The sequence below is a fragment of the Arachis hypogaea genome, chromosome 15 (genome assembly GCF_003086295.3).
Source record: "Arachis hypogaea cultivar Tifrunner chromosome 15, arahy.Tifrunner.gnm2.J5K5, whole genome shotgun sequence".
NCBI lineage: Eukaryota > Viridiplantae > Streptophyta > Magnoliopsida > Fabales > Fabaceae > Arachis > Arachis hypogaea.
In genome coordinates this window covers 272,699-291,173 of record NC_092050.1, presented here as the reverse complement: position 1 = coordinate 291,173, position 18,475 = coordinate 272,699, and the positions used below count along the sequence as shown (strand labels likewise).

General features: G+C 27.1%; 1 pseudogene; it reads left to right on the top strand.

Annotated features, from left to right (window-relative positions):
• The first annotated feature begins 8,572 nt into the window (after positions 1–8,572).
• LOC112753615 (small nucleolar RNA U3) lies at positions 8,573–8,753 on the top strand (annotated as a pseudogene).
• Positions 8,754–18,475: the final 9,722 nt, after the last annotated feature.

Here is an 18,475-nt window from a genome sequence, read left to right as displayed (position 1 = left end):
TCACCGAATTAAATAATAATTGTTAGGAGATGATGGGCTTGCTGTCCTTATCAACACGGGAATGGATCTCTTCAATGAAAAAAAAAATAATATTCAGTGTTTAATTTTATTATTTATTATTTTTTAATTTATTTTTTGTTCTATTTATAAAATTAAAGATAAAATCATATTTTATTTTTTTCAATAAAAAAATAAAAATGATCTATTTCCTATCAACACCACCGTCTCCCAATTACAGGCACTTGTAATTTCTTTTCATCATTTATCATTACATTTCTATGTAATATTGTAAATTTTATTTCCTGAAAATAAGGGTATATGTTCAAATTATTACTAATAGATATATTAAAAAATTAACCAATTTAAATTGATCCAACAATTTATTTTTTATTTAAATAAGTATTAGAAATTTAAATTCTACTTTTGTATATATAATAATTTAAGGAAAAGTCTAGAAGGCCAACAGTTTTATTGAATTTTAGCCAGCATGTAACCATCAGAGGAAGGTGAACCATTGGATGAAATCTCACACTAATCTCACACCATCAAATCATTATTGATGGCTAGTTGATGGCTAACAATCACCAAAATTGCTGCCCCCTAGCATTGCTCATAATTTATTGATCAACAACAAATTTTTAAATTGAATTATCAAAATATATTCAAAAATTAGTTAAATTTTTAAAAGGATTTTTTGTTTAAGGAAACTTCTTAAATCAGATTTTTTTTGCAATAATAAAAAAGATCATGATTAGTTAATTTCTTTATATATATATGGACTACAAACTGTGATCATGTTGTATTCGTCTTAAAATTAGTAATGGTCACATGTTATCTTTTACAAAAATTTACAAGGCCAACAATATATATAGTAATGAACAATTAATCAACACGTTAAATTCCTTTTATTCTATTAATTTATGTATGTAGGTGAAATATTAATTCTTTCTATTATATAAAATCCTCACATACAGACAAAAAATATGCATTCATGAATTATTATATATAAATTTTTGTGCATATTAGTTACATGTCAGTCACATAGCTGAGAGATCCTAATAATATTTATAAGAAACATAATATTAGAAATAAAAAATTGTATGAGGAAAAAATAATAAAAAAAATTGTCGTGTCTAAAAGACTAAAACCAAAGGGCAAAGCGAAAGGGTACAAAAGTAGGGATTTTTACGTTTAACATAAAGTGGGGGAATCACGAAGACGAAAGGAAAAAAAAAAAAGATACTATCAATAATGTTAAGTAATTAATTTTCTTAATTATTTTTATTTATTTTAAATTATAAATGTAAATATTAATAATTTAATATTGATTAACGAAAAATTTGGTTTCTAAATTTTTTTTGGAAGATTATATAAAGTGGGTGGGTTCACATCATGAGTCACAAGAGTCACATACAGGTGTTCAATTCTGATGCGTTTGTGTGTATAAATGGCCACTTCTGATTGGTCAATGGCCACTTTATATATGTAATTGCTTCTTCTTTTTTTATGTGAATGTGACCACCGACACCTTCCTCTATAGTGGAAAAATAAATAGTATCCTGTCAACTTTGGCTTTTTATGTAATTGCATTTTATAATTAAAATTTTTTTGTTAAATATAATTTAGTCCAGTATATTTGTGTATTTTTTGAGACGATAATAATAAATATCATTGTTAAATATGATTTATTTTTTTAATTTATAATTAAAAAAATTTTTGAGAAATCATGTTTGTTGTTTGTATATTTTTGTATACTCCTATATACTGTTTGTAGATCTATATACTATTTAGGGATGATGATAATGGATTAAAAACGTGGGATTCAAAAAAATTGAAAGGAGTTCACACTCTATAATTTTTATAGAGTTCGTTGGGAGTGCGACGAACTTACTCTAAACAAAAAAAATCATATTTAAAAAATTAAAATTTAAAAATAGTGTTTGAAAAAATATAGATTTTTTTATTTTATTTCTGAAAAATCCTTATTTGGACCCTCAAGTCTTCATCATTTCTTCTTTTTCTACTATAAATGCTATTTTTAGATCCATTTTTGTACTAATTTTTTTAACACCGAGTAAATGAATATATTTTATTTTATTTTCCCCTCAGTTGCATGGTTTAATTTCTAAGTTGAGACATTAATTTAGTAGTGTACTGTGTGTCTTCATACCTACCTAATTCAATGAGAATAAAAAATTAAAGGACTGAAAAATAATTAAGTGACTCAGCCATATATATATATAATGAAGTTTCTATATTAATGTAAAGGATTTGTTTTAGCGTGTGAGAACTCATGTGATACATAATATTATTAGTAAAAAGAAAATGCATTAATGGTGTGTTAGAAAAGGTTAGAATTTATCGTTTTATTCATTTATACTGTATACAGTTGGAATTTAACATTATTCCATAAGAATAGCCGAATATATATTGTTTCTTAATACAGTTGTCAATTTACAAAAATGTTAATAATGTTCACTTGTGATTATAATTTTGATAATGTGGCTAAACTGGATACAATATATACGGTCTAATATAATGAAAGCTAGATAAATATACATTATCAAAATAATAATCATTATAAGGGGATACTATATTTAGCTACCGTTTGTAATAATAAGATATATCTAATAATAAGTTACTCTAGTTCTAATTTATGTACTTACTCAATTATTAGAGAACAAAAAATACTGAAATTTATTTACCATTCTGTAAAAGTTTGTAATAATCCTCCTGAATCATGTTTCTAGAGAATCTTTCTAAAAAAAAAGTTTCTGGCTTCTTACGTTTTTTTCTTGTATATTTAATTTTCTTTTTGAATTGGCATAGTTTTTGTTTTGATTTGTTGGGGTAAAGAAAAATGTTTAATTCATTTTTATTGAAATTGACGTGTTGCATAAGGCTGCTCAATATATATAGGTTAGGGGTGTAAATGGTGCGGCCCGGCTCGAAGACTCGACCCGGTCTCAAATACTTTAGAGATTAATTTAGTGTGATTTTATTGGGTTAAAGGTCGAATAAGGATTTTAAAAATTGATCCGGTCATTACTTCGGATTGGGTCCGGACCATAGTTCGGGTCATCCAAACTCGGCCCACCGATTCTCATACATAATTAATATTTTGTGTTATTAGTGATGGATGATTGTTATTTTTATATGAAATTTAAATATTATAAATCTTAATATTTTATGTTATTAGTCATTATAAGATTATAAGTTAATGTTTTGTATTTAAAATGCATAAGACTTTAGACTAATACATGATATTGTGTTATTTGTATTGATTTAAATATTTGGTGTTATTAGACAATATTAGTATTGATTATGGTTATACTTTAATTTTAAAGAAGGGTTGGTTCTTGTTATATTTTTTAAGTGAATTTTACTATGTGAATTGTGAAATAATGGTTGGAGATTAGGTGATTTTTACATCCTAAAAACCCGATTTTTACCCAACCCGAAAGTGCGTAGCTTTCATCTAGTCTAGAACCAGGTTAAGATCTAAAAATTAGACTCCATCTATATTTCAAATCGAATCTGAACTAAACCAAACCCAATATGGTCCGACCCATATACACTCCTAATATAGACCATATCATTTAAATTTTAAAATAACATCCGTAATCTATACTCTCTTTTTTTTATTAGTTGTCATTAAATTGCTTAGTCTTTAAAAAGAAGGAAGTCCAATTTCGAGAGTTCTGAAAGAGAAAGTTATAGATCCAGATACTATTTTCAGTATTCTGTGCATTAAAAATACTAAATAATGGTCAATATCTTTTGCCATGCATCAACACTATTATTATTCAATAAAATAGAACAATTTAAGGAAAAAACGTATGTAGGTTTGTTAGATTGGATTCTACTTAGGTTTGATTTAAATATATAGAGAGTTCGAGACTCCAAAATAAAGAATTTTAACATAAGATAAAATTGAAAAACTTAAAGAAATGCAAAATTCACACACTTAAAAAAAATCTTATGTAAAAAAATATAATAGATATGTAAATATTCATATACTTTTTCTATCAAATTAAATTGTAAGATAAATAATTTTATAACAATATTAGAATATATTCTATGCTTAAAAAATTGTGTTTATTGACAGATATTTTAAATGTGTATATAAATATTTGCATATTAACCACTAAAATAGTGTTCTTGTTCTTATTATAATTATATTACAGAAAGAAATAAATTTGTACCATTTTTTAATTTATATAAAAAATGCATCGATTAACGTGTAAATATTTTATTAATTATGTCAATCATCTTGTGTTAATATATGTCATAAAATTATTTATTCCAAAAATTTAAGTTTATTAATAAATAAATATACATAAATAATAATTATACATCTTATTCTCCGTTTTACATAAAAAAAATTAAATATCGTAAAAAATTATTTATTTTAAAACTTAAACTAATAAAAAAGTTACATGAATGCACGATATTTACCATACAAATTATATTATTTGACACAATCGTGCATTTTACATATCGTGTAGATTAATCTAACATTGTATGAGTACCAATGTTCTGAATTTTCAACATGATAAGTTGACTATTTATTAGTAGATGTGTATGAACTCCTAAGACCTAAGTTGGCACATTTATTATATAGTTGGAGTGAAATGCAAAATTGATCTTCCAACAATAATAATAAGCATGACTAGTTGACAGTTGTCTAGTTGAATTAGAAAATTATCGGAACTAAATTGACCTTGCAGTTTCATAATTATACAATAAATTAAATTGCGGTTTAAGGAAAATTTAACATTGATGCAATTTGGTTATTAACACCTTATCTTATCTTAATTAGTACATGATACGGTATAAATTAAAGCATGTTAAGAATAATTTCGTGCTTTTTAGTTTAATTTTTACACGTCTTGGTGTATCTCGTCACTTTTGAAGGTTAACGTTGTTTTCGCAATCACTTTTTTGATTGAATAACAAGAAGAAAATTCAATTATTGGGGGACCTAGCTCTTCATGGATTTTCTTTTTTTTTTTTTCCTATTAAATGAATAATAAATAGAATGACCAAATCTGTATCCAACAAAATATTATGGCTATCTATACTTCTGTCCAGGACCCAATCTTAGTTATGAGTATATATATATATATATATATATATATATATATATATATATATATATATATATATATATATATATATATAGTGTACGTCTATCAATTATTCTTTTATAAGTTAAATATGTATAATAGTCACATATAAATATATAAAATATCTTTAATTCAAGTTTTAGTATAACAAAATGAAATGTCTTTTATAATTTATATACAATAAAAATATTTTTGAAAACATATATATATATATATATATATATATATATATATATATAGGTGAAGTACTAAATTGGTTCTATGTTTGGGCATAATTCTGTTTTGGTTTTTAAAATTTAAAGTATTCTATATGAATCCAAAAAAGTTTTTTTTAGCTTCAACGTAGTCCCACCGTTAGGTTAAAGTTAAATAATTAATGAAATGTCCTACATGACAACAATATAAGAACAATGTTGATAATCTGGAGAATAAATACAAACTCTATAGGCACAAAATTAATCTTGGATGTATCAATACTTTTATTTTTTATTTTTTTTACAATTTAAATAAAATATTTTTTATAGAACTAAGGAGAATGATAAATAAATGTATTGATCGATTGATTTTGTGCTTCTAGAACTTGTATTTATTTTTCAAGTTATCGACTTTGTTCTTGTACTGCTGTCATGTAGGACATTTTGTTAATTATTTAACTTTGATTTCGTAGTAACGAAATGAAACTTTTTTAATTCAAATAAGACACTTTAAATTTTAAAGACCAAATTAAAATTACGTTTAAACATAAAAAATCAATTTAGTATTTTATCATATATATATATATATAACGAATCTCTGTATCCCATTATATATTATACAAATATGATAAAATTAATTTTTAGAAGAAAATTATACATCTAACCTCTCAATTCTCGTTATATATTTTATAAATATAGATATAAATATATATTCTGTTTGCAGTTGTGATATTGATATATGCCTTTAATGTTTTTTCTTTATAATTTTCTTTAAAATCTTTATTATATTAACTCATAACTTATTGGCAGTAGTTAGAAAAAAAAATACATATTAAAAAACTACACGGTCAAGGAAACCAAAAAAAGAAACAAAAAAACATTAAATATATGAAATTGGATCCCGTGTGATAAGAAAAAAAATTTGTTGTTGTTATCCTGAATTGCTGATGCTCATATGATACATGATGCTCAAATATATAGATTTAAGAATAAATAACAAATAAGTCATAACTTTTTTATTTAAAAAATAAATAAATTATCAATTAATTAAAAATTAAAAAATGTCTTTTATTTTCTAAAATGTGAGACATTTAAATTTTTATAAAAAAACAATATATTTGTATACTTTTAATTAATCAAAAAATATATATCTTCAAATTAAAAAACTATAGATTTGTGTCTGGATTTAATATTTTAATTATAGAAAGCAACGAGGGCATAAAAAGTAGCATCAGATGCATGGCTTTGATAATTGGCATGACAAGCACACGAGATTCTGAATTCATGCTTTGCTTGTAAGCCTTTTAAGGTGTCCCTCTTTCACAACTCATTCACCTCTTTTCTGTCCTTCCAATATTCTTAAATTATCACCCAAATTATATGGATTCTTTTTTTTTTTTTTTTGCTTTTCCTTTTACAATAATATTTATTCTTCAATCTTTCTTTTTATCTTTTTTATTTCTCCCTGAGATTGGATATCCATTATCAAACATGACTAATCTTTTTTCAATTATACCACGTCTATAAAAAAAAATTGTCAATAAATTAATTATTTGTAAAAAATATAAAAAACACAATAAAAATAATAAAAAATACATGTATTTATTCATAATAAATACATGATAATAATTGATATAGTAACTAATTTTTTATATGCACGTAATATTTTTATTATTTATTACTAAATGGACATTTTAGCATGTAGTGAGACAATTGATCAGAATTTTTTTGAAAAAGTGTAAATGATAGAATCACACAGAAATTTAACAGCTATTCGTTATAAGTTTCCCCCCGCAACCACAATAGTGATAACGAATCCTGAGTTACATTCATTCATTTTTATTATTATTTTAAAAGTTTAATTTTAATATAGGTAAAACGTATCATATTATTGTGTAATTACATCCATTTTCAATACCAGAATTAATATAAAAAGTAGTTATTTTTATTGATGTAACATTACATAATTGAATATACGTGTAAAATTACTTTATGACAACTGACAAGTACATTAAAATTAAGTTATTTTTTAAATGTTGAAACAGTTTTTTTTAATTAAAAAAAGGGGCAAATAATAAAGGAAGCTAAGGTTATTAAGTAGTGCAATGTCACATAATATAAGGTAAAAATATTTGCTAAGAACTAAAAAAGTGGTTAAAGAAGTTTAAAGGAATATAAATCAGCATACCAATCAATTGACAAAAAATAATGTTACATCCTTGTCAAAATAAATAAACAAAATGTTACATCTTTTAATAACAGTATCTATCAAGCAATAATTTTTGGTTTGGAATACTAGGTAAACAAAAGTGTGCTGCAGTAAGCGTTACGTTGTTATTATATTGACACAAGAAATTGGAAAATTGTGTGTGCTGCTTTTGTTTGTACCATATCTTGATGGCACAATAATGTCCATAAGAGTGAATACAACATTAACAACAGTGACAAATGGGTCCTATGTTTGAAAGGCATTAGCAATAACACCACTTCCAATCACTAATCACAATTAAGGATTTGTTCAACACAAAGAGGTTACTGGGTCAATTTGTTGCAAGCTGTTTCTTGGATATATCCTATGAATCTAGCATATATATATATATATATATATATATATATATATATATATTATGTGTTATATATTCATAGTTTGTATCATATGCCTATAGTATTGTGTTTAACTCTTTTCTCTCGTGTAGAACGAAATCATTGCTCAAAATTCCATTTTATATATGTACATTATTTCGGTTTTACTATGTATGTATTTTAGTGAGAAAAAATATGAATCGTTGTTTTTTAATAAATATCAGAACTAATTTTTAATTAGTTAATATTAATTATTTGGTAAATTCTAGCCTACCCTTCCTATAATAACATGTAATTTACCCTCTGTGACATGTCATCTTTTAATTGGTTGCTATGTTAACTATGGTTAAATTATTGGTAATTAAATTATAGCCCAAAGTGGGTGATTATGTAATTAAATACCTCCAAATTTAATTTCAATGCCATCCAGAAATCTCATATCATCATCACCATCACCATCATCATCATCATCATCATCATCATTATTTTCATTTTCTTTTTCGTCTTCCCCTTCTACACTATCATCATAAAAAGCCATCATAATCGATTTCACGTTCTTAAATTTTAAGATTTTCTGAATTTCGCAAACGTAAACTTAGTCTGGGCTAGGTTCACCAAACAAAAGCAGTTTTTATAACTAAACACAAAGAACACAAAACACAGAACACGACCTTACTTGAACAAGATCTGTTCTATAGGCTCGTACATCTGTATCCTTGAGTTTTAAGAAGACTTTGGTTGAACTATGACCGTGAGGTCAGAGCGTGATTAATTGTTCCAAAGCGCATGCCATCTGAACGGTGGAGGATCGTTCACGCTACAGGTCGAGATGGTCTCACGGACAGACTCAAATATTTTTTCCCTGGCCATTTAATTAGTTATTTTTTCTAAATACTTAGTGTGTGTTTGGATTACAGTTTGCAAATGGAAGTTTTAATAAAATTAATTTTGCAAACTTGATTTTGATGAAAAGTAAGTTTGTATTAAGTGATTTATGTTTGGCAATATTTATATCAAAATGAATTATAGTAAAATAAATGTTGTTTAGATTACACTATTCAAAATCACTTTTAGATACAAAATTACTAAAATAGACATCAACTTAAATAATTTTTGTATATTATTTTAATTTAGATATTTGAATAGATGTTATTAATTAATTCTATAATAAAATTAATATTTATACACTAAGATAAAAATAATATATAAAAATTGGCAAAATATACTTTTAATTAAAACTAACAAAATATAAATTTTAGAGAGTACTAAAAATAATAAAAAAATTCAATATTTATTTTGGTAGTAATTGAAATAAATAAAAAAAATTTATGATATTTTTTATACAGTATAATTTTAGTACTCTTAGTACTTTTTTTAGTATGTTATAATTTTTTATTATTATTATTTACAATTAATTTTTTGTTTAATTTACTTTCTTAATAGGATCAATATATTATATTAAAAAAAATAAAAATAATACAAAAAAATTATAATTATAAAAGTATATAATATCAAATAAATAATTAATAAAAAAAATAGTAAATAATAAAAAAAGATAGTTCATATAAACAAAAATAATATAAATAATACAATAGTATGCATAAAGGATAAAATTGGTAAAAAATAAATAAAGATTGAGTATTAATGGCTAAAAGTCCGTTGGTGAAACGCAGAAACTTAAAATTGTTGCTTCTTGAAAACGTGGTTTTGAATGCAAAATCACTTCTGCGTTCATGAATTAAAAATTTGCCAAACAAAAAATTACAGCTTTCAAGATATCTAAACGTACTTTTTCTCTTTGAACGTGGTTGCCAAATACACCTTTATTTCCTGGTTCATCAAAATATGGAACACCCAATGAGTTGATTTTTTCTTTCAATTTCAGAGAGAAATGGGACTGGGTAAATTGAATTTCTACACAATGATAAAAATATAACTTTATTTTTTAATGTTTATAGAAATTATATATTTATCTCTCTTATAAAAGTATTTAATTACAAAATTACCCTACTTTAGTTAACATATTAACTCTTATTGAGTTAAATTAACTCAAACTAAAACTAAGCATCCAATTAAAGCATGTCACGTCACGAGGGGTAAATTACATGTTGAAATAGAGGGGGTTGGGTAGAACTCACCTAATTATTTTTATTATAAAATTATTTTTTCAACTCTTATTTTTTAAATAATTAGAAATTAAAGTTTAAAATTAATTTTTTTTAAAAAAAGTTGTCTTCTTAATTGGTTTTTTTTCTTTTCTATATTTTTTGGATACATATCCATAACATACAATATGTTAATTCCTTGAGTAAAAGCTCTAGAATATAAAAAGCAAGAATGATATTTTTTTTCTTTGAAATTACTATGTATATTATTCCTTTTAGGAGAGGAAATCCTATCTGGGATATGATCATTCATGTTATAAATATGAATTAGTTTTCTTTAATAGATTTTTTTTCCATCAACAAAACTTGAACTAACACCTCCTTGCTTAAGTGGAAATGAGCATATACCACTCAAATCAACTCTAATTTATAATTTTACAAATAAGAAATCAAACAAGTTCTAAACTAAATAAAATATCCATCAATATATTTGGGGAAATTAATATTATAAAAAAAATCATGGAACAGATGACTTAATAAGATACGGCGGGTTCATCACTTTTTTTTTTTTTTATAAGCCTTGGTAATTATTTCTTCTTGGTACTCAAAAAAGCTAAGTGTGATTGCAAATTAATCTTCTTCACTCCATAAACAATTAGCATCATTGTAACTAACGAGTTCCATTGTAATTAACAATTACTCAATGGAAAATGCTATGTGTCCTTTAAAATTCAGTCTTTATTCGGCCTTTAAATTTAAATAATATTATTTAAATAAATTTTAGTTAAAAGACATTCCTAATTTGTAGCTAAACATGTTGGTAATTAAAATTAATTTAAATTTCAAATACTAGAATTTCTCTAACTTCCTACCTACTTCATAAAATAGTTGTTTTATTAGTTTTTTATTTATTTGCACGTCCCCCTCCCCTCTCTCGTGTACGTTTTTTTTTTTCTCTCTCACTGTTCTTTACAAAAATTTTCATAGAAGAGTATTATTTCTCTACAGGTAAATTTATTATTTCATATTTAACATTTTATTATTATTATTATTATTATTATTGTTATTAGATGAGCCGTGCTATTTTGTTTCTATTTCGAGTGACTTACATACTAATTCAAAACTCATTCATCATTATTTTAATAAGATTATATCAACATTTGAATTAAATAATAAATAATCAGTGTATATATCAATATTCTTTTCTTCTTCTTTATTTTTTTCTTTCTTCTTTCTTTCTTTTATTTTTTTTTTGAATTTTTTTATTGCTTATTTGAATATTAACGCTTTTAAAATTATTAAAATGTATATTCGTAAAAATTAATTTTTTTCAATTGTAACACATCTAAAATTATTAAATTATACATAAAATATTTTTAAAACACATCCAAAATTATAAATCTAAAATTTAAATTTAAGCATTAAAAATAAAATTAATTTTTTATATCTTATTCGAGAAAAACTCATCTAATATTTCTCTTTTTTTAATAGTTAGATTTTTTCGTTACTTATTTTAATATTAATGCTTTTAAAAGTATTAAAATGCTTGTTTGTAAAAATTCGATTTTGTTTTCAATTGTAACACATCTAAAATTATTAAGTGATACAAAAAATATTTCTAAAACACATCCAAAATCATAAATCAAAAATTTGAATTTAAACATTAAATATAAAATTAATTTTTTTATATCTTATTCGATAAAATTCATCTAATATTTCTCATTTTTTTATTATTTGTTGAATTTTATCGTTACTTATTTGAACATTAATGCTTTTAAAATTATTAAAATGTATGTTTGTAAATATTGGTTATTTTTCATTTATTACACATCTAAAATTATTAACTTATATACAAAACATGTTTGAAACACATCCAAAATTTTAAGACGGTTTAAGATTTATTTTAAAATTTTAAATTCAAAATTTTGAATTATAACTAATTTGATTTTTGGATGTGTATTTAAATTGTAATTATAATATATTAATAATTAAATATATTAAATTTGAAATAGAAATTTAAAATTTAAATTTAAATTTTAAATTTCAGTTTTATTTAGTTTGTATTTTGAATGTGTATTTAATTTTAAAAAGATACTAAATCTATTTAAAAATTTTAGATATGTTTGTTTTATTTTTTTTAAATTATTGTAATAAAAGGCTGAATATTATACAACTTTTAAAGGATACCTAGTTGAACTGTTACTCAATTAGTGCCTTTTGGAGTTTGGAAAAGAAATACTAACACATTCCCTGCCTTGTTATATATTAGGAAAAAAAAAACTAAAAATAACAACTCAAAGGTGCTGATTTCTAATACTGAAAGCGTCCCTTTGAAGTTTGAAATGTATTATTATTATTATTATTATTATTATTATTATTATTATTATTATTATTATTATTATTATTATTATTAGGAGAGAGAATTTATTATTGGATAAGTAAGTATTCGGAGATAGAGGTTATCACTCAAATCGTTATCACCGTTAATTGAAGAGAAATGATAATCCAATAGGGAAAAGCGACAATATCGTAATCAATCCATATTATAACCCTCCAATCTTAATCAACTCCAAACTCAATTCCTATATAATATAATAATCTTGGCAAAATAATTGGGGGAATTATTGGTACGAATCATATATTTTTAAATGTTTGTGCGGAGAATAATAATTCATTCTCTCGGTTGAGTTTAACATTTATTATTCTGTGACTTATGATATATGGACGTGCCTAAAATTTATGTATCAAAATTTACTTGTTTTTATAAGAAAAATAAAAAATATACTATGTAACACTTGGTTACTCCTATAATCCTTTTAGTAAAACCACATGATGATAGATTATTAGCTAAGATCGGATAAAAATTTACTGATAGTGACTTGGGTTCCTTAATCAATAATTTTATTTATTTATAACTTTAACTAATATGTATCCTAAGAGTAGATATTAAGAATATTATCAGTAAAAATTATTAAATTTTTATTTTAATAAATATTTAATAAATATATAAAAAACTAAAAACACATATTTTTTTAATTAGTAACTTTAGTAGATAGTTTTTTTTTTTTTTTAAATTAAGAGTAAAACTCAAACTCGTAATTTTTAAGTAAATATGAAAAGACTATGCTATTTAAACTATAATTCGTTAGCAACTTTAATAAATAGTCTTAGAACATATATAAACTAAACATTTTTTTTTGTCTTGATTTGTTTTTGGGTTAAAATTTAAGTGTTTCAGATATTTTTTTTTTTGGTTTACCCAAATGGTATCCCCCAACCCGACAGGTTAAGGACTAATCCATCGCAGATCTGAACTCCATTTAAGGGTCTGCCGCTGGCCAATAGGTTGCTGCATGCACAAAGCGGAGTTCGAACTTCCGACACTTGCTTAAGCGGACGAACGAGCTAATCACTCAACAAAAGGTGTTTCAGATATTTACTAGTCAACCAAGTTAAGAATAATTTTTATAATTTGTTTTAGCCCGAATTGACTTCTTCTATGTTCTAACCCGTATACGTTGGCCCAATCTTTTGCTATTTCCTTTGACTAAAAGACTTCAGTCCAGTTCACAACACTTTTTGTTTCTGGAATAATTTGCAACAAACATTTAGACCAAAAACACAATGGATGTGTTAACCAAAAATAAAAAAAATAATGGATGTATCAGATATGGAGTGGCAATTTTTTTAAATAAATTAAAATAAATCTTTATTTGCCAGGTCACCAAAAAATCTCTATTTTCTAAAATAAGATACAAAAATCTATTTGAATCGAGAAGCATTTCTACCAAAAAAAAAGAGGAATGTTTGTATCAAAGAATTAAAAAATTATTTTAATTTATTTCAAAAAGGTTACCTATACAAAGTAATAAAAGTTTCATGCTAGATTAGTAGTGCAAAATTAATTTTAGTACTTCGTTAAAAAAATTTTCATTTGATTTTTACCTATTTTAGATAAAAGTGTATATAGATCTGATTAAATAAGTATATATATATAATTTTGGAATTGAAATCCTATGTCATATACTTATTTATGAATCAAATTATAAGATATGACAGGCTTGATGAAATTTTTTTTTAAAAAGAATAAGATAATTTTTTTTTTTGCTCTTTTGAAACTATTTAGAATTTAACGGCAGACATCGTCATAGCAATAATTCTGAAAGAAGTATTTCAGTTTATCAAGAAATTGCTAATTCAGGGGCAGGAATTGTAGCGACTTATGGCAGGAATATACCAGAGCTTAATGACAGTGATAGCTACAGTAATATTGAGGACAGTGTGGGAGACAAAAGACATGTAAACGATGATGAATCAATAACAGTGAGCATTTAAAATTGGGTTGGTAGAAAACAAAATGACTTGGGAATTAGTAAAGGAGTCAGGAGCAAAGTTATATAACGAAGGAGATGACATTATGGTTATTCTCCCACAATTGAAGAAATTGCAAAAAACAAAGATTGGCAAAACAGAAGGCGAAAACTAGACAGAGCAGACCCAAAACTAAAAAAAAAAGGTTTGCAATAATTCCTTAAAATGGTTTTTAGTTCTTGAAATGTTAGGGGGATGAGAGATGATAGAAAATTGAGGATCGTAAAGGACTTAAAGCAAAAATATAGATTAAACATGCTAGGTTTGGTAGAGACTAAAAGGCAGTTAGTGACTAGCTTTGATATTTCAAAAATTCAGAAAAATGGCTGTGCGGGGGTGGGACTAAGTTAAGTCTGTTGGTGCAGCTGGTGGGTTATTGCTGATATGGGATGATGAGTTTTTTAAAATTAGAAATTCTTATAAGAGTGAGAAATGGTTGTGTGTTGAGGGGGTTCTGCTGAAGAATAATTACAATTGTGCTTTTATATTAGTTTATGGTGCACACGCTAGAGATGAGAAGTTTGTTATATGGGAAGAGCTGAGTTACATAGCTGGATTATGTTAGGTTCCTTATTGTTTCATGGGAGACTTTAACAAGATTGTACAGGTAGAAGAAAGACGCGACACTGATAGATTAATCTTGTCGATGGAAGAATTCAAGAATTGGATACATGATATAGGGTTAGTGGACTTGCCGATTACTGACGGCAAGTTTACATGGTTTAGAGGTCAATCCTGTAGTTGTATTGATAGGGCCCTAGTTAGTTTGGAATGGCTTGAGGAGTTTCCAGAAACTCGATTACGAGGGGGTCCAAGGAGTTTGTCTGACCACTGTCCTATTATGGTGGAAGATAAGTGGATTAGAGATGGTTTGAGGTTGTTCAGAAGTCTTGACTCATGGTTTACACATGAAGGTTTCTGGAGGATGGTTAAGGAGGAATAAGGAGGATTAGGAGAGGTGCAATTCACAGATAAATTGAAGGCTTTGACAGTTTCTCTGGGAAGATGGCATAAAGACAATTTTGGTGACATGGACAAGAAAATTATGAAGTTTGAAGAAGAGATTAAGAAGATTGAGGGCATGGTGAGTGATGGAGTTTATGATGGGATGGTAGAGGCAAGAAGGAGGGCGCTTGTGGCTTGCTGTGAGAAATGGTATGTGAGAAAAGAACTACATTAGAAGCAGATGTCGTGATCTAGACATGCGAGCGACATAGACAAAAACACGAGGTACTTCCACAACTTAGCTTCGGCGAGAAGGAGAAACAATAGAATAGATGTACTAGTCATTAATGGAAGATTGATAAGGAATCAAGGTAGGATTAAGATTGTGATTAGGGACTTTTATAAACACTTATATCATCAGGATGAGTCTCCATTGGTGGGTTTCAGAGATTGTCTGGTGAAAATGATAAGTGAAGAGGATGCTTTGGCTTTGGAAATGCAATCAACTAATGAGGAGGTTAGACAAGCAGTGTGGGATTATGAGTCTTCCAAGACTGGCGAAAGTGATGGTTACAACATGAATTTCATAAAGAAGTGTTGGGATGAAATTGGCTCTGAGTTCACGGCAGCGGTGTTGGACTTCTTCCAGTCTTCTAGGCTACCGATGGATGCTAATCTCACATGGGTGGCACTGGCACTGAAGTTTACTGGGGCAAAGGAAATCAAGGATCTCAAGCCGATTAGTATGGTAGGGTGTGTGTATAAAGTTATTTCGAAGATGCTGGTTAGGAGAATGCGAGCAGTAATACGGAAGATTCATGATGGGGCTCTTATTGCTTGTGAAACAGTTCAATGGATCAAGCTGAGGAAGAAGGAAGCGGTGATAATAAAGCTAGACTTCCAGAAATCATATGATAGAATCAAGTAGAGTTTTGTGAATTTTGTGCTACAAAAGATGGGGTTTTAATGGAGATGGAGGGGTGGGTTATGGAGTGTGTCAGTACGTGTTCTATGTCAGTTTTGATAAAACGGCTCATCATCTAAGCCGTTTAAGATGGAAATGGGTCTACGACAAGGTGATCCATTGTCCATTTTTGTTTGTACTTGTCGTGGATGTCCTACACAAGATGTTTGGAGAGGCGGTTAGAAACGGGTGCATATCTCCATTATTGGTTGGAAGAGATCATATTGAACTGTCGCATCTTCAGTTTGCGGATGATACTGTTTTGTTTTGCCCTCCAGAAGAAGAGACCATTAAAAATTACAGAAGAATCCTTCGTTGTTTTGAATTGATGTTGAGGTTAAGTATTAACTTTGACAAATTTAGCTTGATTCCAATTAACTGTGATGATTAGTGAGTACAACATATGTGCAGCGTGCTGGGTTGCAAGGAAGCCTCTCTCCCAATTAAATACTTGGGGATCTCGTTAGGAGCTAATCCGAGATTGGTGAAGACCTGAAAACTAATTTTAGACAAAGTAGGAGAAAAACTTAGCATATGAAAAGCCTCTCAATAAAGCTAGTAAGTTCGTGCTCATAAAATCTGTATTAAATAGCCTCTGAGTATATTATTTGAGTCTATATAAGGTGTCAAAGGCTATTGCAGAGAAACTTATTTCTCTATAGAGAAGATTTCTATGGAGCAAGGAGGATGGTAAGAATGGTATAGCCTTGGTCAGGTGGGAGGTGGTGAGTTTGGTGGATTGGGTGTCAGAGATATCATGGTACGTAACATAGCACTCTTGTTTAAGTGGTGGTAGCGCTTTTTGAAGGAGGAGTGTCCGCTGTGAAAGAAGGTAGTTTGTTCTTGTAATAACCTGAACCTGAATGTGTTGCTGTCCTCCCAGGTTCTACCTGTCCGGGGGTCTCTGGAAAGATATATGCCAGATACAGTTCAAAGACCAGTAAGTAAGGCTGAAGATGGTTACTGGGTTGTCTATGGAGATTGGTGATGGGAGACGGACTCGTTTTTGGCAGGATGTTTGGTTGCATAGTGGTTCTCTGAAAGATCAGTTTTCGAGGCTCTTCTCAGTTTCAAACTAAAGAGGATCCATTATGGAGGATTGTGGGTTTCGGGATGGGGTAGAGTGGATATGGAACTTCCAATAGAGGCGAGAGCTGTTCCAATGGAAGTTGGATTTAGTGAACTAGATGCATGATGCATTGAGCCTAGTCAACCTTGCTTATGGCAGAGAGGATAGAGTTGTGTGAAAATTTGATAAATAAGGAGTCTTTTCTACTAACTCTTTTTGTGCAGGTTTTGAAGGCGAAAATAATTCCGGAAGATATAACAAGTTACAGCTTTATTGTAACAATTTGAAAAGGTCTAGTTCCTCCAAGAGTTGAACTGTTTGTCTGGTTTGTATTGTCTGACAAGGTTAATACGAAGGAGAGACGGCGTAGGTTTGGAGTTATCAACCAGGAAGATGTTGTATGCGTATTATGTAACAAAGATGTTGAACATGGCCACCATTTGTTTCTGAGTTGTGACTTTACTTGGCAGGTTTGGTGTGTTTGTTGGTTATCATTTGTTAGAAGACAATGGTCGTGTCCAGGGACGTTGAATGAGCATTTCCTAAGTTGGACAGAGATATCCACTAGTAAGGAAATGCGTAAGAGATGAATGGTGTGTTTTTGTGCGATTATTTAGAACATTTGGTTAGAAAGGAATAGAAGGATTTTTTAGCATAAAAAAAGCGGTCGTCATTTACAAACTATAAAGAGTGGCTAGGTGTGGATCCTTTTTATTGTTGATGCCGATGCTAGAAATGACAAGGAATAAAAATTAATGTTCTTTGTATTTGTACTTTTTATTTTTTCTTTTATTTATGTTGGTTTTTGTAGTCTTTTTTCGCTTCACTTGTTATGTTGAGTTGCTTTCTTTTAAAAAATTAAAAATTAAAAGCATTATTAAACACTATTTTCTTAAATACTAAAATAAGACAACCAAATATATATGTATATGTATATGAATAATAATAAACTTTTTTTTCTATCTTAACAATTTTTGATATCCAGATCGAATTATCCAACGTTCTAACAAGATATAGAGTTTTGACATTCTAAGAGTGCAACACAAATAGAAAAAAAAAACTTAGACGCTATAACATAATAAATTTGCACATGTACACATCCGAACATAATTTTA